At 38.3% G+C, this 25,360-nt stretch overlaps 1 long non-coding RNA gene across 1 annotated transcript; it reads left to right on the plus strand.

Annotated features, from left to right (window-relative positions):
- Positions 1 to 313: 313 nt before the first annotated feature.
- Positions 314 to 3,789, plus strand: LOC131252042 (uncharacterized). The gene is made up of 3 exons (XR_009174121.1): positions 314 to 411; positions 494 to 547; positions 3,674 to 3,789. It is a non-coding gene; the product is annotated as an uncharacterized LOC131252042 (long non-coding RNA).
- Positions 3,790 to 25,360: the final 21,571 nt, after the last annotated feature.

A 25,360-nucleotide genomic window follows, 5' to 3' on the forward strand; every position in this document is an offset into this window, starting at 1 on the left:
GACAGGAAGACCCATATGGTGGTAATAGGATTCAAGGCTAGTTTAGTTTATTAGGGCTTCTTTAGGCCTATACTATGTACATGCATTATGATGATTTGGAATAAAATTTCTTGGTTTTGCTATTTATTTGCATTGTAAGAATATTTGAAAGGTGGTTTCATGGTCTCTAGCATTCAACTAGAGGATTGTTAGGTCCTTTCTACTCTTGGGAATATTATAGCACAAGTGATGCCATGGTTAAAATATTGGTTCTACTGTTAGTCAGGCAAACAGTAGGGATTTTAATTCGCTTTTCTCGATTGCCTTGCTGGATGGTTGTATCGCCTTTGACATTCAGCTTGTTGATGTTTTTTTAATATTTTGTAGGATTCTCCTAAGAACAGGGAATTGTTGGGCACATTTTGGGATAAGGTATATGTTTCGTTTTGTTCCTTTTGACAATTCTCCATAATAAGTTTTGCTGGTAATAAGCTTTTCATTTGTGTATTTTCAGCTATCTTTGGATGAGGCAATGGAGATTTCATCGTTGAAGAATGCAACACTAGAGGTGATGAGTTTGAGCAGCATTTCTCTCTTTCATCTTATTTCCTTGCTTTTCAAGCTATAGGGATTTATGGTTTATGATAAATTTCGCCAGTTACACCAACTTCAACCATTTGTTAATAGATATGCATGTGAAAAGAGGGTAATCGAATTTTAGGATTTATGGAGTTTTATAACTTCTCATTAGTTGTGTTATATATATATATATATATATATATATATATATATATATATATATATATATATATATATATATATATATATATCCCTTACTTCCATACACATGAAGCCACTTGAAGTTTTTATTTTATTTCATTTTTGTCTTCTAAAGAAAATATCAAAAACACTTTGCGAAGCTATCTTGCATTATTTCCTAAAAGGGCAATTATGCACATCACTATTACCCCTAAAAGGTATCCAACAGATACTTCTCTTGCAGTTGCGTTTAACACTCCTGTCGTGGACTATTGTCAGTTAGTCATGAATACCACATTACCCACAATAAGGCCTACTGTGATCTAACATTGATCCACCATTTTATCACCATATCATCTTTCTACATGATCCTCAACATAATGTACACGCTGTACATTGCTTCTATTAAAGGATGTCATTCAACTATCCCTTTTAATCAAGGATTTTCTTATAAGATGTAATAATGGCTTGTGGTCTCTTACAACTGGTAATGTGAAGTCCACAATTAATAATAACTCCCAAAAGTGGAAAATCTGATCAGATTTGGTTCTTTTCATTCCTTTGCAATAATTTGTTCTGAGAGTAGAAAAACACACCTGAAATCTGATTTCCAAGTAATATCATTCACCATGCAGGTTCAACTCTAAGGACAAACAAGTGCATATTAGAATCTATTGGATGAGTGCTATGGTTAGACAAAAAATTCAAAATATATACATATTAGACTAGACTAACTATTAGAAAATTAAAATTATTACATATTTCCAGGTAAGCTAGATGCTAGAGACATATGGTGGTTGTATATACATATTCGAACTAAAACAATATATAACACAATAACACTTACCTATTATATATAGAGTTAACATTTGATAACATATTTGTACAACCATGATATTAGATATATCTTGTACCTAGAATTATAGTTTCCACAGAAAAGTTGTAGTTATTCAACATGAAATGGAATTTAAAATTTAAGTGCAGATGAAAACAATAAAAGTTTTTTGTTACCCTGTGTGTATCTGCATAGGTAAGTCAAAGCATAATGTGACTTCCAAACTACACGTAAAGATATAATCAATTAAACCCTTATTCTGGATATGAACAGGCTTCTTGGCTGAAAAGAGAAATTTAAAAAAAAAAAAAAAAACAGAGAGAGAGAGAGAGAAGTATCATTATGTCAAGGAAATTTCATCTGTATGTTCTGCATATCAAATGTGAACTGAACTCACCTCTTAAGTCTTGAAGAAGACCTTCCCCCGCATCCTTCTTACTAACACGTGTATCAATTGCTAGACCGCTTCGGTACACAGCTATGCTCTTCAATGCCACAACTTTATCAGTAAATGTAAATATATGCTAAGGAAAAACTGAAAAAGGAAAGATACCTTTCACAAGCAGAAAATAGCAACTTCAAAAAAATAAGAAGAAGAAGAAGAAGAAATTTGTAGTAGGATTACAAGGATATGATTTCAACTTTGTCGTGAAGATTTCAGTGAACATATCCAGTGTCCATTGTGACCCACTAGGTATCTCCTGCAAGATTTGAGTTGTTATACAGTTACAATTTAGAAAAAAGAAATTTGAAGCTTAAGAAAAGTGCTATTTTCATTCTCATGACTAGATCATTTTTATGAATGGTGGAAGGACATCATCATCTAAGCTTTTACACAAATTACTTAGAATAAGCTACACGAATCTTGTTCCACCACTTACTCTATTGAGGACCATATCCTCAGTTAACTCATAGTTCAGGAAGATTAAGGATATGTCTAAGGGAGCGATAACATATGTGAGGACCACTAGTGCAGTTAGAAGTGAGTTGCCAATTATTGTAAGTTTACACCAAAGGTCATAATTAAGCCCATATATTTTTGAATTGGTTATGAACGAGTTCTTTACAAGAATAGGTCCCCAGGAGTATGTTGTTTGCAGATGATAGTTTTGATTGATGAGACATGCGAGAGGGTAAACTCAAAGACATGCGAAGCTATCTTGAAAACCGACCTTTAAACTAAAAGAAAAGCATGAATAGAGGCAACATTGACAAGTTTATCCCCTTCTCTAGTTCATTGGAAATTTAATCTGAGACTCTTAAGCATGTATTGTTTTTCTAGTTAGTTTATCCATCTATTAGTAATAATGTGTAGGTCACTTTTCCTACCTCCCAGTATGGAACCAGATCATAGTTAGCAATTTGTTCATATGTAAAAGAAAATCTGGTATGGAAAATGTTCAGGTAATGTCGGAACCACACCTAATTTGACCTTATATATAAACAATCGTGAAGACCTGACCCATTACCTGGCTTACAAAGGAACTATACAATCCTAGACCTGAAGATATTGAATTATGCATGGTATCCTCATGTCCTTAGTTTGTACAGGTGGGCCATGGTCCCTTATCCTTGACCATTGATCTGATGAGCCCCACCTTTTGTGGCCTTAAAGTTGTCCGGATTCAAAGATCCCAGCCATCCAAGCCTTTTTAATGTAATTCTATATCTTCCTTCTTCCTTTTTTTACCATTTGTTCTAGAGAAGTTCTATGACTCGTGCAAGGAGATATCGAAGAGGCAATTTTCAGTACACTTGTCTAATATGTACTTAAATTACAGATCCAGGTCATTCATCAGGTGTGGCCCACTGTCAACATGCCTAGCTAAGAATCAGGCCTGTGAACTTAGTTTCAAGGGCTGCACTAGTATGAGAAAATTGGGTCACATCTACATTTAATTCTCAGTCTCTACCAAAGCAGGAGTTATCGACGGCATCATCCAAGATGTACATATTCAAAACAGGCATGCTAGTTCTTGTCCAGCACATTTTGCTTATTGTTTTAGCTAGTGACTTCTTTTTCTTTTGTTTTTTATTTTTTTGATGTATTCTATTTGTATCACTTGTATTCTTACATAATCGTTTACGATGTATTTTCAGGTGATAGAGTAAGATATGTGGGTCCACTACATTCATCTGGATTTCCTCCTCTTCATCCTTCTTAAACGTACCTTCTCTTCTTGCATGCGCCTATGTTGTAAGCTGTGCAATTTTCTTATGATTTTGTAATTTGTTCTATTTTGGTGCAATCTAGTCCTGCTCACTTTTTCTAGAGATGTGAAGGGGATCATTGAAATTTAACCTTTCAAGAGTTCTTTCAACAAGCTCACTTTTAGGGGGAAATAATATTTTCAATATTATGTGGGCTATGCATTTGACATTGATAGCATCATTTACCCTTGTCAGCTTGAATTTTGTTCTTTTAATTAGTGTTGAAAGGCATGTTATATACCTCATGAAGCATAAAGCCATAAACCTTGGAAAATTAGCACAAGTGATTTGAGGCGTATGCTTCATACCAGAAACTACACTTCATATTATAATCATACTCCTAGATGCATTACAACGGTGAAATTGCGAAGTTTCTAGGTTGCATGGGCCTCTTGAATTTGTGGAATATGACACTCTGATGAAGGGATGCTTGGTGGTAGAGTATTGGGGAGACACCGACCTTCTCTGTGAAGTCATTTCTCATATTGGGAGTAGATTCATTATAAAAGTATAGGGCATTTTAATTATATTCCTTAGGCTATGTTTGGATGCACTATCTGAGTTTGACATGGCAGTTTATGTAATCGCCATTGCTGTTTTAGAATGTTTTGGGGCTTTTGTTTACATACTATAGCTTTTTCATCAATGTCTGGCCATGAGAGTTAATACTTTCTTCTCTTTCTTCCCATTTCAGAAGCCTCCCAAGAAGGAAGCTAAGAACGAAGCAACTGCTCCTAAGGCATCTTCTTCTAAGAGGAAATCCAAGGATGGAGATGAAGGTGGTTTAAAGAAGAGAAAACCAAAGAAAAAGGATCCTGATGCACTAAAGAGCTGTCTGCTTTCATGTTCTTCTCACAAGCCGAAAGAGAAGTAAGTTGGTTTTGGTATGCCATGATTATTTTTGCTTCTTGTTGCCTTTAAAAGTTTTTGGTATTTCATGCATGTGCTTTTTTATTGTGTAGACTTACCTTCTCAAATAGGTTGGTTCGTTTAAGGCTTTGGAGAAATGGGTATATCTAGAAATGGATGTGTGCGTTGATCAACGCACACATCCATTTCTCCAAAGCCCTGAACAAACCAACCTATTTGAGAAGGCAAGTCTACACAATAAAAAACCTAGAAATATATCATCCAAATTCAATGGATGATATATTATATATTAAAATTTTTATTTTTATTTTTTAATTTAGGATAATTGTCGACGGCTAAAAACCGTTGACAACGCCGACGGTTTTAATTCGTCGGCGAGGAACGCCGATGCACACTTTGCTGACGGACCTTGTGATGGCTAAAATCCATTGGGGAAGGTCATTGCCGACCGTTTTTAACCGTCGGCGTTGCCCTATTTTCTGGCAGTCTCTTCACCAGAAGTTACTCCATCCGCATCATCAAGTTCTCCATCAACAAGTTCAAGTATTTCATCTAAATTGCCCCCGAGAAAAATGAAGAGTCTGAGAGACATCTACGAACGTTGCAATTTTTCAATTGTGGAACTAGAAAGCTTTGAAGTTGCAGCTCGAGAAGATAATTAGGTGAAAGCTATGGAAGAGGAAATTTGCATGATCGAGAAGAACTCTACTTGGGAGTTAGTTGATCATCTAAGAGGCAAAGATGTTGTTGGAGTAAAATGGGTTTACAAGTCTAAACTCCATTCAGATGGCTTAATCCAAAAATAGAAGGCAAGGCTCATTGTAAAAGGTTTTACATAACAACCAGGCATCGATTATTATGAAACCTTTGCACCAGTTGCTCGATTGGAGACTATACGAACCCTCATTGCACTTGCAGCTCAAAGGAAGTGGTCCATTTTTCAGCTTGATGTCAAATCAGCCTTCTTGAATGGTGTCCTCGATGAAGAAATTTATCTTGATCAACCACAAGGATTTGTAGTGGAGGGCAAAGAAGATAAAGTCTATCGGTTGAAGAAAGCGTTGTATGGACTAAAGCAAGCACCGCGTGCTTGGTATAGCCAAATCGATTGTTATTTTGCTAAGAATCAGTTTCATTGGAGCAAGTGTGAGCCTACCTTATATGTCAAGACTGAAGGTACATCTATTCTCATCATATCATTGTATGTTGATGATTTGATACTCATGAGAAATGATCATAGTATGCTCCATCAGTTCAAACTCGATATGATGAAGACATATGAGATGAATGATCTTAACATGATAAATTATTTGTTGGGAATAGAAGTTTCTTAAGATGAAAATGGAATCTTCATTTCTCAAAAAAGATATGTTGAATCTGTTCTTGCAAAATTCAACATGGAAGGATGCAACCCAGTTACTACTCTTCTAGTAAATGAGAAGCTGATAAAAGACGATAGTTCAAAAAAGGTGGATGAATCATTGTACAGAAGTATCGTTGAAAGCCTCTTGTATCTCAGTACTACTAGGCCTGATATTATGTTTGCTACAAGTTTACTCTCGAGATTCATGAACTGTCCAAAGCAAACTCACTTAGGAGTTGGAAAAAGGGTGTTACGATACATCCAAGGATCATTGGATTATGGAATCATGTATACTCCTATTCCAAACTCAAAATCGATAGGATATACAAATAGTGATTGGGCAGGATCCATAGATGATATGAAAAGCACATCGGCATACATTTTCTCTCTTGGATCCGGGATAATTTCTTAGGCATCAAAGAAATAAAGTACCGTTGCTCAATCTATAGCAGAAGCAGAGTATGTGGTGGCATCTCTTGCAGTTTCTCAAGCAATAAGGTTACGAAGAATTCTTGAAGATATTGGCGAAAAGCAAAATGGATGAACTACTATATATTGCGACAACATGTCAACCATTTCAATTGCAAAAAATCCAGTATATCATAACAAGACAAAGCATATTGCTATCAAGCATCACTTCATCCATGAAGTTATTGAGAGTGGCAAGATCAAGTTGACGTATTGCAAGACGAAAGAACAAATGGCTGACATATTCACCAAGGCACTCGCTAAAGAAAGTTTTTGTCATCTTCGATAGATGTTGGGAGTAATTCAAAAAGTGCATTAAGGGGGTGTGTTGAATTAATGCACTTTTGTGAAAAGGTTCATGTCTCTTTGTTAAAGAGTCACATGTCCCTTAGTTGAAAAGGTTCATGTCTCTTTGTTGAAGAGTCACATGTCCCTTAGTTGAAAAGGTTCATGTATCTTTGTTGAAGAGTCATGTCCCTTAATTTTTATTTTATTTTTATTTTTTACTATAAATGTGTATGGATTTCATTTTCAAATATGAAGAAGTACTACAACAAAAATTATTTTTCTCCTATTCCCTTCTAAGTTATTTTTACTAAGTAAAAAGGCTACAATAGCCTATAATCCAGCCATTTGATCTTAATCAAGCTTATCACATCATCATAATATATGTAAAGAACAAATTTGAGCCTTCTACATTTCAACCATCCATTCAATCCAATAATCCTTCTGCCCAAACAACTCAATCATTTTTTCAACCATTCATTAGCCTAATCATATGGCCATCCATCAACCTAACCACTCACTACAATGTACCCATAAAGATTTCAACAATAGACTCTTCTTGACACTTTCTTAACATATGGCCCACCTAAGCTTTGGTTCTACCTCATCGATATCCTAACATGATCTGAAAAAACTAATGGATGGCATGTATTTCACATAAACATCTTAGTGGGGCCCACATATTCCCACCAGCCAAAAAATCTACGTGCATTATTAAAAGCATGTTGTTGCATAACTGAAATAGGAAACCCATTCTGCTCCCTCTTTTAGTTTCTCTTCTATCCATCATCCCTATGGGACCCACCTTCATCGATGTAGAACATTCATCACCAACACAAGAGGCCTTCAATGGCCAACATTTAATCCTCCATCAATCCACCTAAGCACCTGATTTGCTTCATCTTTTTATCTTCCGACCCAACTTGTTCTTGCAAAAATTGGATCTCTCATAAATAATACGTTGGACCCCACCTGTCTCCTACAACATCTGCAACATTATTAACCAATACCTTCTTCACAAGGCTTCTGTCCAAGTGTGTCGTGATGTATAATGGTTTTAAATGTAAAATCATTTTGTGAGTTGGTTTTAGAATCTTTAGTTGGTTCCGCTATAAGGGGAACAGGTTTGTTCTCATTTGTTTCAACAAGAGCATTCTTCTTGACAGCCACTTTGACTCTGTATTCTTCCACATTTCCCTCTATGTTATTGGGCTAGTCGGGTTTTTCCTGAAATAATTTGGAAAGCATGAAGATCATATTACATCCAACCATAATTAGTGGCAAGGTGTCAAAATCTTATGATGGTTTTCTCTTGGTTAGTCTTGGTTAAGTTCTTAACAATTTCTTTCTTGTCTATGGTTTAGCCAATAGCTTCCACCTGATCAACCTCCAACTGTTGAGGATTGGAGTCATCTATCAATAACATACCATTGGCCATTATTCTTTAATTAAGAACCATTGGTCTTTAAGAAGCTCTTCATTGCTTAAAAAGCCATCAAACATAACATCATCCTTGAATCCAGTAATAAGGTCTTCTAAACTTGCATTGGTGTTCAAACAATGTTTTTAACCTCTAGTTGGTCTGACATCTAATTGGCATGAACCTATTCTGGCAGGTCATGCTCTTCCACAGTGGGTTCAAATTGTGCCAAACTTTTTATTGGCCTATATCTTTTGCAGGACTTGGTATTGTCTTTGCGATGAAGCCTCAACACCCCTTATTGTTTTTACTAATGGCATTTTTGTGAATGTGTCATTCCACAAGGTGGAATGGGGAATTTGTGGTAGATAACCTTGGTCCATCGGTTTCCATCTATATCGATCAACTTGATCATTATGGGGTGTTCATGGGACCAATTGCCTGTTGCCAAAGCTTTGATTATATAATTGTTGGGTCACCAGACTTGCAGTGGCACTACGTGCGGTAGTTGATAAAATCGTAGGCACGGTGATTGTACGTTTTACATGACCTTTGGCGTTCGGCCGTCTGTCTTGAGCGATGGTATTGGTGACTCAAATCAACATTACAGTTGCATCAGTTACAAAGTAGATACTCAAATGGTTTCCTGGTTGAAGACTACAAGGCTTCTTTTACTTACCCCTATTTTTCATGGGTGGCTTTAGTCCTTCCCTTGTGGTCATGGTTTGGCTCTCAACTTGTCAATTAGTGGCTGCAGTTCGGTTCATAAGTCGCTGACTTGCGGCTGTCATTAGGTCAACTCAATCTTGAGGTATCAAGCTTTCGTAGATTGACTATAGCAACATTTACTTCGGCCATATGTGTAAACGGGTCATTGTCGACTATCGTGGTTTCCTTCTACTTTCCAAGGAACTTTGGTAGTCCTTTATATCGATGTTGGCTATGATAACATTTCTGAAAACCACACAGTTAATTATGGAATGAGAACTAGTATCATGCCATTTACAATACTTAATTTCCTTAAGTTCTTCGGCCGATGGGATTATTTGGTTCACAAGAACCTTAATGAATTTTCCTCCTAGAAAGTGGCCGAAGATCTCTTCAGCACGAATTATGACAAGAGAGTATTGTTTGCTGACTTTGAAGATTTTTTTCTCATATTTTGGCTAGAAGGAACAACCATTTCCTTTTTAGTTGGAGATTGGTAGACAAATGGCTTTTTAGCACTAACCTTCGCCATATCCAAGTCACAATTAGTGTCTTGATAATAGGTCCATAATGAGCAATTCTTTAATTTGTTAGCTTTCCTATCAGACTAGCTATTAGAGCACAAAAAATATGAAACTTTTCCTAAGATTGCTCTATCGTGCAACTGTTAAATAGAAATGAGTTGCACAATCGTACAACTAATAAAGGAAGCTGCTCGATAATGGCATAAGGAAGTCTACCAAGTATGAACAGAAGCCTGCTGCGTGACTGTGCAACATGAAATGATGTGTGACCGTGTAATAACACTCAGTGGTGTAGATTTGGCAGTTCACACGTGTGAAGACCTATAAATATTCCCTTCTCTCACTAGAGGCATTAACAAGTGAGGAGCACCAGTTAGATTAAAGGAATCTTTGAGAGTTTTCAAATCCGAAAGTTACCGCATTTAGGTATCTCGCGATGTGCCATGAGAGGAGAGAAGGCAGAAGATGCAAGGAGCAAAAGACCAACCTATTGTGCAATAAGAGTCCCTGACATGTTCTATGATTATCCATCTTTGCAAATTCATCCGAGATTTGACTTCATATGCACATTGTCGCGTCCTAAACCCAGCCTCCTGCTCGACCGATTTATGATGGCCAGGCCGGGATCGCGACACTTCGAACTCCAAGTTCAATACCTAGCGCCCACACACCAAGTCCCGAGCTCAGTGCCCGACTATAAATTTTAGGGTAAATTTTTTTTTTTTTGCTAATAGATATCAGACATACAGATTGGCATTTCTAACATGAAAAAATAACTAGCTTTCATCATATAATATATTTACATTACAACTATTTCATAATGGTACATATCCATTAAAATGAATCGGAAGTGTAGTATCCAAAAATCACGTCATACGCTTCATCTGCTACTCATGCTTTTGGTACTGTCCTGAAAAATTTTATAAAGGAAAGTTTGAGCTTTTAAAGCCCAGTGAGTAGACACGTGTGCAGTGTGTCCTACATGGACCAAGATAAATATGCCACGAATAAATCACATATGCTGAAAGGCATGTAGCATCTAAAGTATGATGTCAATACCAACGTAATGCATATGCATCTAAATAATACCTTGAGTCAATGCTACTAGCATTACCAAGTCATATTATCATTTCTCTATTACCACAGCCATAACTGTATCACACGTATCCATAATCACATCATTATCATCATGCTATCACGCTATATCACGGCAATCATATATCTCGGGAAACATCATGGTCGACACCCATGCACACAGGGCACCAGTAATCGACCTCGCATACCCACCTTGCGTCGAACTTACACCTTGCACACCAGTGGCAGACCTCATTCGTGTTTTCCCTCGCCGATGGGTTAAACCGGTCCCTGTTCTCACCTAAGCCCTTAAGCAGGTTGGACCCACCTCTTCTCAACTCGACCTCATCAGTGGGAGTCAAATCCATGACCCATGTATCCACTCAGTCTGATGGTGAGGCATCCCTAGCTAACATCGAGGTTTAGGGAATTTTAACCCAAGGGATTTCTATCTACCCCTACTATTAAGCAATTTTGGTGTCCCGTCCCTTTTAGGGATAGCCCAAGTAATCATCATAAATGCACAATTCGTCATCAAGATCCAACTCATGTTATACGGCACGACTATGGTATTTCCATCATCATATATGTCATGATTATGCATGAATTCGAGCAATTATTCCAAGGCATACGTTCAAGTGCATGCATGTAATGTAATAAGCTTAGGGTCCGCTTAATCCATAGGCCATTAAAATCACATATAATCATCATTTGCCACTATTGGCTATAAGAATTCATGTTCATGTGACTAAACTATAAAGGACATGTCTTACGCATGAACAAATGTATTAAGGTACACTTGCATGTACCATCATTCCATGGTGCATGAGTATGATCAATATCAATATGGTTAAGTAACTGAAGTTAGTATGCTTGAAAGTAGAACAACGTTAATCAAGATATTAAATCACATACTTTAATTAACCATAAGAAGTAACATCATTAATATCATCCATAGCTATCATAATTACAAACATTGTTTGCATTCACAATTATATGGCATTTTTCACAAGATTAATATTTCATTAGCGACTTTGGCTCGACATGGTTCCCTGCTAGTGGGACCACATGGTTGTACCCCAATTAGGCCTTAATGGTTATTGAGTGGCGGTGATATACAATACATATTTTTAAGTGGTCATGAGATGGAAGGCACAGATATACCATATAGTAAATGGGCCATAGGATGGATGGTGTTAATAAGACTCATACAATACAGTGGATTTCACTTCCAAGTGGGCCTGTTAGTTGATTAGATTGCAAACAATCATTACGGTGATTTTACAATGGTTTGGATGAAACGTGTAATACTCATTCCTTACAATGGGCCCTAAGATGAATAATTTGGATTTATAATGGGTACATCAAAGTAGGCCACATAAGGCAGCATGGGTATAACACGTATAACGTGGTGGGTCCCACTTTCAAGTTGTCCACCATTAGATGAGTCCATATATAAACATTAGGGTGGGTCCACAGCAAGTGAACAGTGTAGGTAATATTAAGTGCCAAATATTTCATATTTCTCCTATTTATATCTTGGTTTTATGGACATGATAGTGTTTAATCGATATATTTATGCATGTTTGTTTTGCGAGGTGATTTTGAGAGCTTGGATTGAAAAGGATGCTAAAATCATGAAATTAGATGCTCGAAGATTACCAAGGCAAAGGGTGGATCTTTGGAGACCAAGATTGAAGATTTCAAGGCCCAAGATTCAAGAAAACCAAGGGAAGAAGGAAAAAAAATGGATTTGTAAAGTGCAGAAATTCAGAACAACTAAAACTCATTTGTCAATGCCATCGAGCGCACTTCGATGACATCAAAGTAAGTGTTCGATGCCATTGAAGGGTGATCGATTGCATGGAGATTAAGTAGAAAATCAAGTTTCTTGCTGGACAAAAGAGTGTAATTACCGATTCCATCGAAGGGATAAGTTCGATTGCATCGAGAACAGTTCGATGGCATGGAGGATTTTCGAATTTCAAACCAAACTCGTTGGACGGTTCTGAGTAAATTTCGATTGCATTGAAGACCTATTTGATGACACCGAAAGTCTGTCGATGCCATCGACAGGATGCGTGGTGCGAACTCACGAAATTTTCAATTCAAATCCAACTGGGATTCCTCACTTCAATGACATTAAAGACTTGTTTGATGTCATCGATGGGGTACGAATTGCATAAATTTGAGGTAGTTTCCAAAGTCGGATGAACAATACCTATATATTTGGGTTCTCCAAGGAGTTCTAAGCATGAATTAAGGTTTAAGGAGTAGAGTAAAGGCAGAGTTGTTGCCAAGAGTTCTTTTCCTCTTAGTTTTTGATATTTTTCTTTGAGAGTTTTAGCTTAATCATGTTAATTGTTAACTAATCTCTTAGCTAGAGCTAAGAGGCTAAGCTTGTAGTTTATTTTTATGTTTATTTTACTTTGATCCAAGTTCATGTTAAACTTTCATTGATTTCTAATTTGAATGAAGGAATATTTCTAGTTTTGTATGATTTTTTTGTGACTAAAATTACAGTAGATGCTTGGAAAGCTCTTAATATCTTCGTCTCTTTTTATTATTATTATAATCAAGTGATCTATTAACTTCGTGATCCACCATTGTCTATAGGCATGGTTGATGCATGAACTCCTTGCAATCATGAGATTAGTGCTTCATGTCTGAACTAGAAATGAAGTTCAACAACTCTATGATTTAATTGTTTCATCTTCCAACTAGATAGAATAGGACTTTGATTCCAATTGCATTCTTATTAAATCAAGTAAAGTAGCATCATAATAACAAGTGGATCCTTAATGCTCTAGTTTTCCTTACTTTGATTACTTCACTTTACACAATTATATCAATTATTCCAGTGTTTAGTCTACTAGTTCTAGTTCTAGTGACTTTCATAATACGTATAGGTTAGTTCCTTGTAGATACGATCTCGGTTTTACCGAGTTATTACTACAACACAACCTTGAACTTGGGGTTGTGACAAGTTTTTGGCGCCGTTGCCGGGGACTTCAGTTGTGTTTTCTAAATTTGATTAGAATTAGGATTAGTTTAGGATTAGGATTTGTTTTCTACTGCATTTTTAGTCATAATATGTTTTTCTGTTTTGAAGCAATTAACATAGTTGAAAGGATAAACTATAGATGTCCTAGAGGGGAGGTGAATAGGAAGATGCCAAATAATTCGATACAATGCGGAATAATGAATCAATTAAATATAAAATTGTAAAGTATTAATTCCTTGATACCAAATAGTTCGGAGGGTAACCTTTCACCTAAAAGGTTTAGGTAGGACAACCTTATGTCACGGCGTCTTTGAAAATAAAAAACTCAAACTGATTGTAATGAATAAATAAAGCACAATAACTCAAATAATAATATCCAATCACCACAATGCACAAAAGAGTTACAGTGGTTTGGTGCCTCAATGCAACCTACTCCACTCCTAAAATTATTACCCTTACAATTTTGGCTTCCCACTATTTCAAGGGCTATCACAATCAAACCCACTTTGTGATTTTACAGGGTCACCAGAAACAAACCCGCTTTGTGTTTTTACGAGCTCACCACAAACAAACCTTCAGAGATTTTCAGGCTATCTCAGAAAAATCCAAAACTAAAGTAATTAAAAATAAATAGTACTTATCTTCGATTTGGCAAGTCGAAGTCATAGTTCTAGCTTTGAGTGCAGCGATCTCCTTCTTGAGATATTGATGAAGCTGATGTATGAGTTCAACCCAGAGAGATACAAAAGGATCTAATAGTTTTCAATTAAATGAATAAAACCCTATTGTTGCAGATTTACTTCTCTTTATTCTCAAAGTAGAGTGCATATTACTCTTATCAAAACAATGAAAACTAACTTTGAAAAGGAGAATAGAATAAGCTAATAATAAAATATGAATTACAACACAAATAACTTAAAGAGGCTTGAGAGATCTTTCTTTATAACATAGTAAAAGTATATAAATTTTTATAATTTAGAATGTAAGAGAAAGCCTCTATTAATAGCCAAGGATATGTGTAGTTCGGTTGGCCTAAGATTCAGTTCGACTGGCCTAACTCCAAAGATCACGTTCCAATCGGAATCTAAAAATCATGGGATAAAATCTTTCAAACTTCGGCTAGCCTAAGCCCAAGTTCGGTTGGCTTAAGCTCAAGTTTGGCTGGCCTAAGTAGCCTGGATTCTAAAATCTTTCCATTACTGGAAACTTGACCGAACTTCCTTGGGCTGGTTAGGTTGGCCGAGACCCATCTTGGGTGGCTGAAACAGACTTTGGGCTGGCCTAACTAGAGTGTATTTAACATAAAATGTGTTTCAAGATATGCATGAATGAAATACACATAACCTATGGTCCAACTAGGTTTATACCACTTATAGGTTGACTCATATGAAGTGTTCTGAACTTCGAACCATTGATTTGATCTTGCATTGAGATGTTGAATCTTCTATCTAGGTACTTAATCGAGTTGACAACTTGCCTTCAGTCGAGCTTGCGATCGTAACCAGACTACGAAATTTGACAAACTAATATGTGCTTTAATTATAAGAACTTACAATCTCCCCCTTTGTGAATTTCGTGACAAAACAACAATACAACTCAGCACAACATATTACAACATCTCAAACAACACAAATATTTTGAGTCAACACTAGTAATCTTGTTACTCCCCCTGAGATAATGCATCGGTATCACTCCCCTTGAGTACGTAGTGATATCTGCACAAATATAGTTCAAAAAGTGAATGCAAATATGTGTGTGCTCATATTTGTAAGAGGAATGATGGTCTTATATCTATATCACATCATAAAAATATAATATTTCTCTCCCTTTTTGTCAGAAGTTGACAAAGGAAAAAGTAATCAATGAAGCACAATGGATATAAGGAGTAAAAAATATAAGGATTTAGTAGCATAAAATAAGCATAGCATAGTGTCATGTCTAGATGTATGTTAGCAAGAGTAAAAATATAGCAAGTTTTACAGACCAAGAGTTTAAGAAAATCAGTTACAACTAGAGGAGGATGGTGCCGCCATATCGAGGTCATTAATCTGTAGACTACTGTTGAAGTGATGAAAGTATTTTTTTATGTACTTCATCCGTTGTTTCTGAGGGACATGCAGGTCATCCACCTTCTTCTCTAAATTATCCAACCTCTCTCAGAACATTAGCTGGAAATAAGAATCATCAGTATCATCAGTTTCTTTCAGATCTGCAAATATATCATCCATGTTCACATCTTCTTCAGGAACACCTTCCTAATGTCCTTGTTGCTCAGGTCTTAGCCCAATTTGCATCATGTTGATATTAGCATTACCAAATGGGAGCTAAAACTTTGATACTTCAGTAGTAGGGATTTGAACATTATAGCGTAATGCAATATAAGTCATGAGATATGCAAAAGGAATAGAGCCATGACCAGGATGAAGATGATAATCAATAATTTGATTAGTAATCAAAGATGGAAGACATATACGGATACCAGAAACAACTGAATGAAGAATACACATCATATAGGGAGTAAGATTTGTCTTATTCCCACGACGATGATAAGCATTCGACGTAAAAATACGAGGCAGGACAGTATTTTGGAAGAAGATTGAAGGTGGGGAACGAGTTATGGTTACGCCAGGTTGCACTAAACTCGCATAGCTCCCTAGTGAGAGATTCTCTTTCCATTTGGTACAAATCTTCAAAGATCAGTGGAATAGAGATTCCCTCTTCTGCCATATCAATTCCTAAGATTGATGATATGATGGAGGGGTTAATAGAAACCGTGTCTTCCATAAATTGAATGGAAAATGTTAATTCATCTAAAGACGTAGTATTTATAGATGCGATAGACCGATAGGTCGCACCACCCCATGCAAAAATCTTATCCCATCCTACCGCAAATAGAATTTCTACAAGACTGAATCGGGCAATATGATTAGCATTAACGGTACACTCATTGACAATGTTATGGGTACGAAAATCCCACACATTTTTTAGATTATTTTCAGGTAAACGGATAGAGCACACAACTCGATTAGCGGATTAAGAAGAAGAGCTAGTTTGAAGGCCTTGTAAAGTATGCTTAGAACAGATGTCATGATAGAAAATGACTAGATTTGTGAAAAAAAAATCAACAAATGGAATAACAAGATCTAGATCAGATTTCTATAAAAAAAAACCCAACAAAATAGAATTCTAGATTCAAGAAAGATGATGAAATCTACAATAATGCATAATAAGGAACTTAAATCTAAAAGAAAACTAAAAAATGATCACTTATAAGGACACTAAAGTGATGGGTTGGCCGAAGGAATCCATGAGCTGATTAAAGAAGATGAGAATGGAATGAGGGTTTTGAAAAAGATACCCAATATAACCCATTTACGCATGGTTCGGCTAGCTTGAGCACGTCCTCGGCTGGCCGAACCAGGCGATCATCTCAGGGTTGGCCAAAAATAAAAAAATATTTGATACAAAATTTAAAATTTAAAGAATGACATGAATGCACATTATTCTAATAAAGCAATAACATAACACAACAAATTGCAATATAGAATAATTAAGAAACACTACATAAACTAATATCATTTTTTAAATTAAAAAATCTGACACTATCAAGAGGTTTTGTCAGAATATCTGCAAGTTGTTTTTCAGTATTAATATATTCAAGCATAATAGACTTGCTTTCAACTAATTCTCTGATATAGTGATATCGAATATCAATGTGCTTAGTGTGAGAATGTTGAATAGAATTTTTGGATATATTTATTGCACTGGTATTATCACAGTATAAATGCATTGTTTCTTGATCAACACCATAGTCTGCTAACATCCTTTTCATCCACATTAATTGTGTGCATGCATTTCCTGCTATAATATATTTAGTTTCGGCAGTAGACAAAGATACTGAGTTTTGCTTCTTGCTCATCTAAGAACAAGACAGTTTTTGATGTAAAAAAACCACCATGTTGAGGTATAAAAAAATTGACAATAGAAAAGATCATAAGACTGTAATTAGAAAAAATATGTGAACAAAGATGAAATATAAGTGTAACTTCATATGATTGCACTTGTAGGCGCAAACCATATCGATTGCACGGGACCCCGTAAACGACCACATTGGTTGTGTGATCATGCGTAAAGAGTTGAATGGGATGTTTTGCATGAATGGTTGGATCTGAAGAAAGGTGGGCCCCATGACACAGATCGAGGGTTCGCACGTGTGGAGTCTATAAATACCCTACTCCCCCTCTCATTTGGAAGAGTTGAAGATTTTAAAGAAGATCAGAGCTCTAGAGAAGAGGAGAAAACTTTAGGTTTTCGAAGACAGGAGTAAGGGTTTGCGTCGAGGTGCAGAACAAGCATACTGTTGTGTGGCCAGTAATGATCAAGGGCTGATATGCTGCTGAAATTGTCAATATTGGTTTTCGCAATCTTCAGTTCTCCTTTTACATGAGGATATGAGCTCAAGAAAGAGACATCAGATGATCGAATCTGCACAATATTCCTCTTAAAGAGATGATCAAATCACAAGTCAAAATGCTGCCAGATTTGATATTCAGATTCATTATTCGAACTCTGTCAATTTCTGTATTCTAAACAATCTATCTTAGAATCAAGGGAATTAAAGGATGTAAACAAATTCAATATGAATAAATATGATGATTGTTGTTCATAAACTCTCTTTGTTATACTTGAATAAGATAATCTCCCAAACTGAATGCATTTGTTTCTTGTCAAAACAAAATGACAACTCTGCTAAGGACTTTTATCTTATTCAATATTTACATTGAGAAGGTTATAGGATATTTATCATAGTTAGATATAACGCCCTGAAATTCAGGGGTCGAGCATAACTCAGCTCCCGAGTTCCAAAACATCACTTATGCAACATATTTGATGATGGATGTATGTTGTCTGTATTAGTGCATAAAACATGGAATAGATTAAGCAAAAGTGCAGATATAATTCAAAGATAAGTGAAAAAAGCAAGCGGAAGACTTAAAGAAATATATATGTGTACATGTGCGAATCCTTGAAATACACACACATACCAGGTCGTATGACAAGTGTTACTATCAAAATTACAAGTATCAAATTACATCATTTAGTTCCCAAAAGAAATCCCAGCATCCCGCACATCAGAACAAGGCTCACTAGAACCCGTCTGAAAACTGCATAAAAGAGAAAGCATCCTCATCATCCTCGATCTCCCACTCTGCCTCAGAGGTCTCATCAACATCTGCAGTAAGACAGAGTCTGGTGGGTGTTTAACACCGCCCCAGAACGTGGGAGTGAGTGATCAACTCAGTGTAACAATAAAGCACAGGTTAACATGTTATCAGTTCAATCAAGCAGTAATGATAAAGCAGAACAATTAAACATGTCCTAAGTACTCTTGTTAATGCAAGGATGTATGCAGAATGATGCGTGCCCTCACGTGTACACCCTCAGTGTCTTCATCTTACGTTACGCATGACATCACCTCAAAGTGCGCCACGTCTACAAAGCACATGCAAATACGGTGCATGAACATGATTACCAAGTTGTTATTAGTCCTTTTCATACAACAGGATTGGGAAGCTAAGGTACCTTCCTCATATCACTATCCAACCAGTGATCCATTCTAGGGTCGTCAGTCCTAGACATCTCATACGATCTTATGGTTGTAGGTCGTTGAAAAGGGCTCGTCACCAATCAATGCACACCTATCATACCATCGTTACCACAATAAGGCTCGTCACCTCAATGCGGTATCCAGGTATGCTCGAGGTCACTACAATGGGCTCGTCACCAATCAATGTAGGCCGACAGCGCGAATATAGTGTCCCATACCACCATAATCGGCTCATGAGTTTGGTTGCTCATTGGTCACTACGGGGAGGCTCGTCACCCCAGCATAGGCCGACAGCTCAACCACGGTGTCCCATACCACCATGTCCGGCTCATGAGTCTCAGCGGATCAAGGTACCATGGTTAATAGGATTTCATTGGTAAGTTCGGTACCCTAGATTCAAACAGTAGCGTCCATACATGGTGAACATACATCGGACAATCGGGTTACTTGACGAACTCGACTAGCACGAGCGCACGTTGAGTTGAACGACATAGAGTGCGCAAACACTCCGCGTGGCCAAACCACTGCCGACAACTCTAATATGACTCGGGTTCATCTAATCATGTCCTACGTGGCGAAAGCAATCTCAGCCAGGAACTTAAGGCCGACTACCGATTTCCTGGACTATTCATAATCCCAAACACATTACACTACAACAGATATACGTATTGAATGTAGAACAGTAATGGAACAACAACTTCAACCATGAAGCATATGAGTACTTAAAGAATATCAACTTAACATGAATGTAAGCATAAGTAATGCTTGAACTTAAACAACAAGGAATGTAACTTGCATTAAGGAAATCATACACACTAGTGGGAGAGTTGAGAATCACTTCTCAACGCCCATACTAGGTTGATATATCACACTTTAGATCATTCAGACATTTCTACAAACACTTAGAATACATAAAGCAACATACATGACGTATGTTGAAATACACGCATTTGGACAATTCCTTTTGCCAAGGAGTTGCCGCACATATAATTAGCATAAGTACACGACAAATAATCATGGCAATCACATGTTCATATTTTATACGCATACGGTACTTTATACATACACATAGAATACACAAATCTCAATATAACACATGCATATCAAGAACGCAGAATAAACATAACATTTGGCATGTGAAAACTCATCCATTTTTCACATGCCATAGCAAGAATAAACCATTCACTGGCATTGAAAGCTTGAAAACCATAACCTATACGATTAAAGTCCGCACCTTAATCCAGAAAAGAACACTGAACTGATTTCAGACGATTGGTCTTCGTCAACGGCGACAAGATAACCTAAGGCAAGAATAGAAATGAGCTACAACAACACAAAAACTATTCTAAGCTCTAACACAAATTAGGGTTAGGTTAACTTACCCAAAGATGAACTCAGAATCGCCGGAATAACGATTCAAAAGTGAAGGTTCAAGGATGAAGAAGAACAAGAAAGAATCTAAGATGATTCACCAACTTCTCTCTCTCTTTCTCTCTCTTTTCCTTTCTCTTTCTTAGCTAGGGTTAGGAAATTCGTATGGAAAAGAAGCTAGGGTTTTAAGGTCTATAAATAGGCCTAACATTGATGAAAATAACCCCAGGGCCAAGCTATACTTAGGGTAAAACCAAAACCGGCCTCTCACGATCCAACGAAGCACTTCCGGTGGGCCTTTTACCACGAAAGGTCGGACTTAAGCTCACTGACCATGGATCTATGTCAAGTTGAGTTTTCGTACCGACCGGATCTTCAAATCAACCATGGCGAACCATACACAATTCAACGGTCACCGAATCTCGATCAGGTCCACAAGCACTAGGACATGCCTAGGCCACCTTCCCTGATCAGAGGGTGAAATTAGGTCAGAATCCAACGGTCAGATTGCTTAAAATCGTCGCGCAAGCGACACGACTTAGATTTCATAAAATCTTATTAAATTTCCAACCGTTCTCACACTCTTCACTCCGAACTCAATCAAATCGACCCAGAACATCACATGGACTTAATTTTCGAGATGATGATCAAGCCCAACATGGTGACCGCAACAGCCTAAGATCATCACTATCGGACTTTCGACGCGCGGTCCAGGTCCGATCTAGATCTTTCAAAAATTTCCAAGAACAACTGGATTTAGCGATGGATCCCAGATTTCAGAGTAACATAGCGCTAACTAATCTACAGGTTTTGAGTCATGCAGATACAATTTAAAGTGATTGATGCAAATTTCACAAGCAATCAAGTATAGCGCTAATTGCCTCAAAAAGCTACTAAGGAAAGATTAGCACAAAATTTTCAGGGTCATTACAATCTACCCCCCTTAAAGAAAATTTCGTCCTCGAAATTCATACCTTCTCATATTCCTCAAGGATCTGAGGGTAGCTCTTTCTAATCTCAGTTTCGGATTCCCAACTAGCCCCCTCCTCACTATGATGCGTCCATAGCACCTTCACAAGAGGGATAACCTTGCAACGTAATACCTGCTCCTTCCTATTGAGAATATGCGTCGGTCGCAGTACATAAGTGGCATCCTCACTCAACTGCACCTGCTCCCAACTGATAATATGCAAAGGATCAGGAACGTACTTCTTCAGCATAGAAACATGAAATACGTTATGCACGCCCGCAAGAGGTGTGGGCAAAGCAAGGCGGTATGCTACCGCTCCCACTCGATCCAAAACTTGAAATGGACCAATAAATCTCGGCGTCAGCTTCCCCTTCTTACCGAACCGCAGAACTCCCTTCATAGGAGAGACCTTTAGAAATACATGGTCTCCAACCTTAAAATTAAACGGTCGACGCCTCGTATCAGCGTAACTCTTCTGCCTACTCTGAACCGTCAGAAGTCGACGTCGAATGATGTCAACTTTCTCTGAAGTCACCTGCACCAATTCCGGGCCAAGCAAACTATGCTCGCCAACTTCTGCCCAGCAATGCGGTGCTCTGCATGGGTGACCATACAACGCCTCATAGGGAGCCATGCCGATACTCGCCTAGAAACTATTATTATATGTGAACTCTGCATACTGAAGACAATCATCCCAACTGTCCTTGAAATCGAAAACACAAGCTCGCAACATGTCTTCCAGGACCTGATTCACATGTTCCGTCTGCCCATCAGTTTGTGGATGAAACGCGGTGCTGAACTTCAATTTCACACCCATCACTTCCTGAATACGAGTCCAGAAGATAGATGTGAAACGCGTGTCTCTATCAAACACAATCTCCAGGGGAATTCCATGCAGACGTACTATTTCCTTGATATACATCCCAGCCAACTCGTCTGCAGAGTTTGTGACTCTGATAGGTAAGAAATGAGCCGACTTCGTCAATCGGTCGACGATCACCCAAATAGAGTCATATCCATTCCTCGATCTCAGCAACCCAGAAATAAAATTCATAGAAATGAAGTCCCACTTCCATTCTGCTATGGGCATAGGCTGCAGCAACCCAGGAGGTTGACGATGCTCTGCCTTGACCTGGTGGCACGTGAGACAACGAGAAACAAACTCAGCAATATGGACCTTCATATTGTCCCACTAATAAGATCTTCTCATATCCTGATACATCTTCGTGCTACCTGGATGCATCGCAAGCTTAGAACTATGGGCTAACACGAGAACCTCCCGTCTCAAGTCAGGGATGTCAGGAACACATCACCGGCCATGAAATCGTAAGCCCCCATCAGAACTAACACTCCAGTCGGAGTTCTCATCTGTACCAACCCGCTTTCTCATCTTCACCAAAAGCTCATCATCTGCCTGAGCTGCAACGATCTTCTCATCGATAAGGGGTTGTACATGAATGTGTGCGATAACCTCAAATGACTCAACCACCATAAGCTTCTGCTCAAAATCTCGCACAAACTCCAACATATCCCACTCTGTTATCATCAGAGGAGTCGTAAACTCAATAGCCTTCTTGTGACTCAACGTATCTGCCATAAGGTTCGCCTTGCCCGGATGGTAAGAAACATTGAACTTAAAGTCCTTCAATGTTTTCATCCATCAGTGCTGCCTCATATTTAAATCACGCTGTATGAAAATATACTTAAGGTTCTTGTGGTTGCAAAAGAGCTCGAACTCCTCACCATAGAGGTAATGTCTCCAGAGCTTTAATGTGAAAATGACAGCTGCTAACTCCAGGTCATGCATAGGGTAATTCTCTTCGTGTTTCCTCAACTGCTGCGAAGCATAAGCAATCACCCTATCCTTCTGCATAAGGACACAACCCAGACCAACGCGAGAGGTGTCAGTATATATAATATACTTAACCCTTTGCTCTGGCAATACTAGCACAGGAGCGGACGTCAACTTGTCCTTCAGCTCCTGAAAAGCTAACTCCGCCTTCTCATTCCAAGAGAACTTCAAATCCTTCCGTGTCAGCTGCGACAACGGTCTAGCAATCTTCGAGAAGTCTTGAATGAAGCGTCGATAATAGCCTGCAAGACCTAGAAAACTCCTTACCTCAGTAACTGAACCAGGCTGCTTCCAGTCCTGCACTGCAGCTACCTTGGCAAGATCGACAGTTATCCCTTCCTTGGACACCACATGTCCCAGGAACCTGACTTCCTCTTTCCAGAAATCACACTTCTTGAATTACGCAAAAAGCTGATTCTTCCTAAGAGTATCCAAAACTGCTCTTAAGTGCTCCTCGTGTTCTTCCCGACTCGCCAAATATATCAAGATGTCATCGATAAAGACAATGACGAATCGAAACAAGAATGGCCAAAAGACCCTGTTCATCAGATCCATGAACACGGCCGGTGCATTTGTCAGACCGAACGACATCATAAGGAACTCATAGTGACCGAAGCTAGTCCTGAAAGCGGTCTTCTGCACGTCCACATCCTTGACACGAAACTGATGATACCCTGACTGCAGATTAACCTTCAAAAAGTACCATGCCCCCTTCAATTGGTCAAATAGATCATCAATCCTGGGCAAAGGGTACTTATTCTTCACAGTTACCAGATTCAACATGCGATAATCAATACATAATCGCAAGGAACCATCATTCTTTTTCACAAACAAGACAGGTGCTCCCCAAGGAGACACACTAGGCCGAATAAAACCTAAATTCAGCAAACCATCTATCTGCTTCCTCAACTCATCCATTTCACTCGGAGGCATATGATAGGTGGGTAAAGAAATGGGCGCCACACCAGGCATGCGATCGATAGCAAAATCAATCTCACGCTGAGAAGGTAATCCAGGAATCGACTCAAACACATCTTCAAATTCCCGAACTACCGGCGTGCTAACTAACGCCGATTCAGCTATACTCTCCAATAGAGAAGTATAATAATCAAGACGAAGAGGGTAACTGACCTGAACTGGGAAAGTAACAGTCTCGCCCTCAAGTCCATGGATGGTCACCGACCTTACTTCACAATCAATCTCTGCTTGCATCTTTGTGAGCCAATCCATACCCATAATAACATCGTAATGATAAAGAGGTGCGACAAAAAAGGCCAACAACATGCATTAAACAAAATTGTTGCAATCCAAGTAGTGCAGTATTACATGAATCACGACTAGGAAAGCATGTGAACTACAACATCTAACACTTCAAACAACCACAACCAACTACAAACAACTCCAACTACAAAGCCAACAATGGTTACACATAGAAAGAAACAACAAATAAAGCAAAGGACAACCATAACAATAACTACTTGTCGGAATCAGGAGATGGAGGCAGGGCACCCTTATCCTTCAAGCAAAACAGGATAGACTTCAGAGTTCGAGTCACCTTCTTAAACTTATGCTTCACAAGGCCTCGAAGATCCATGATATCCTGGCGTAGAACAGCCTGCCCTTCTTCAAGCCGAGCAATACGGGCATCCCTGGTAGCCTGATCTGCACTCTGCTCTGGTGCCACAGGAGGAGAGCTCTCACTAGTATCCTGTGCCTCAACCTCTTCCTCCTCCTGTTCTGTTTCTTCCTCAATCTCAGCACCACCTTCAGCATAACTCTCTTCATCATCGCTCTCTGACTCATCCTCACTCTCCGAGGCCTGTCGACGAGGACCAATCTCCATCTGCTTTAGGGTCGTCAGGTTAAGATGACGAACAGGAACCGACTTCTCTGCTCCAAGCCTATAGCCAAACTCATGAGCAAGCTTACAGATGAGTCGGCCAAAAGGAAGCGATTCGGTCCTCCTAGTTGAACGAGCGATGAGAATAATCTGGTGCAAGATGTACGTCGGCATACACAACTTCACTCCTTGCCCCACCTGATACAGAAAATCTATCAT

This window comes from Magnolia sinica, chromosome 7 (genome assembly GCF_029962835.1).
Source record: "Magnolia sinica isolate HGM2019 chromosome 7, MsV1, whole genome shotgun sequence".
Classification (NCBI taxonomy): domain Eukaryota; kingdom Viridiplantae; phylum Streptophyta; class Magnoliopsida; order Magnoliales; family Magnoliaceae; genus Magnolia; species Magnolia sinica.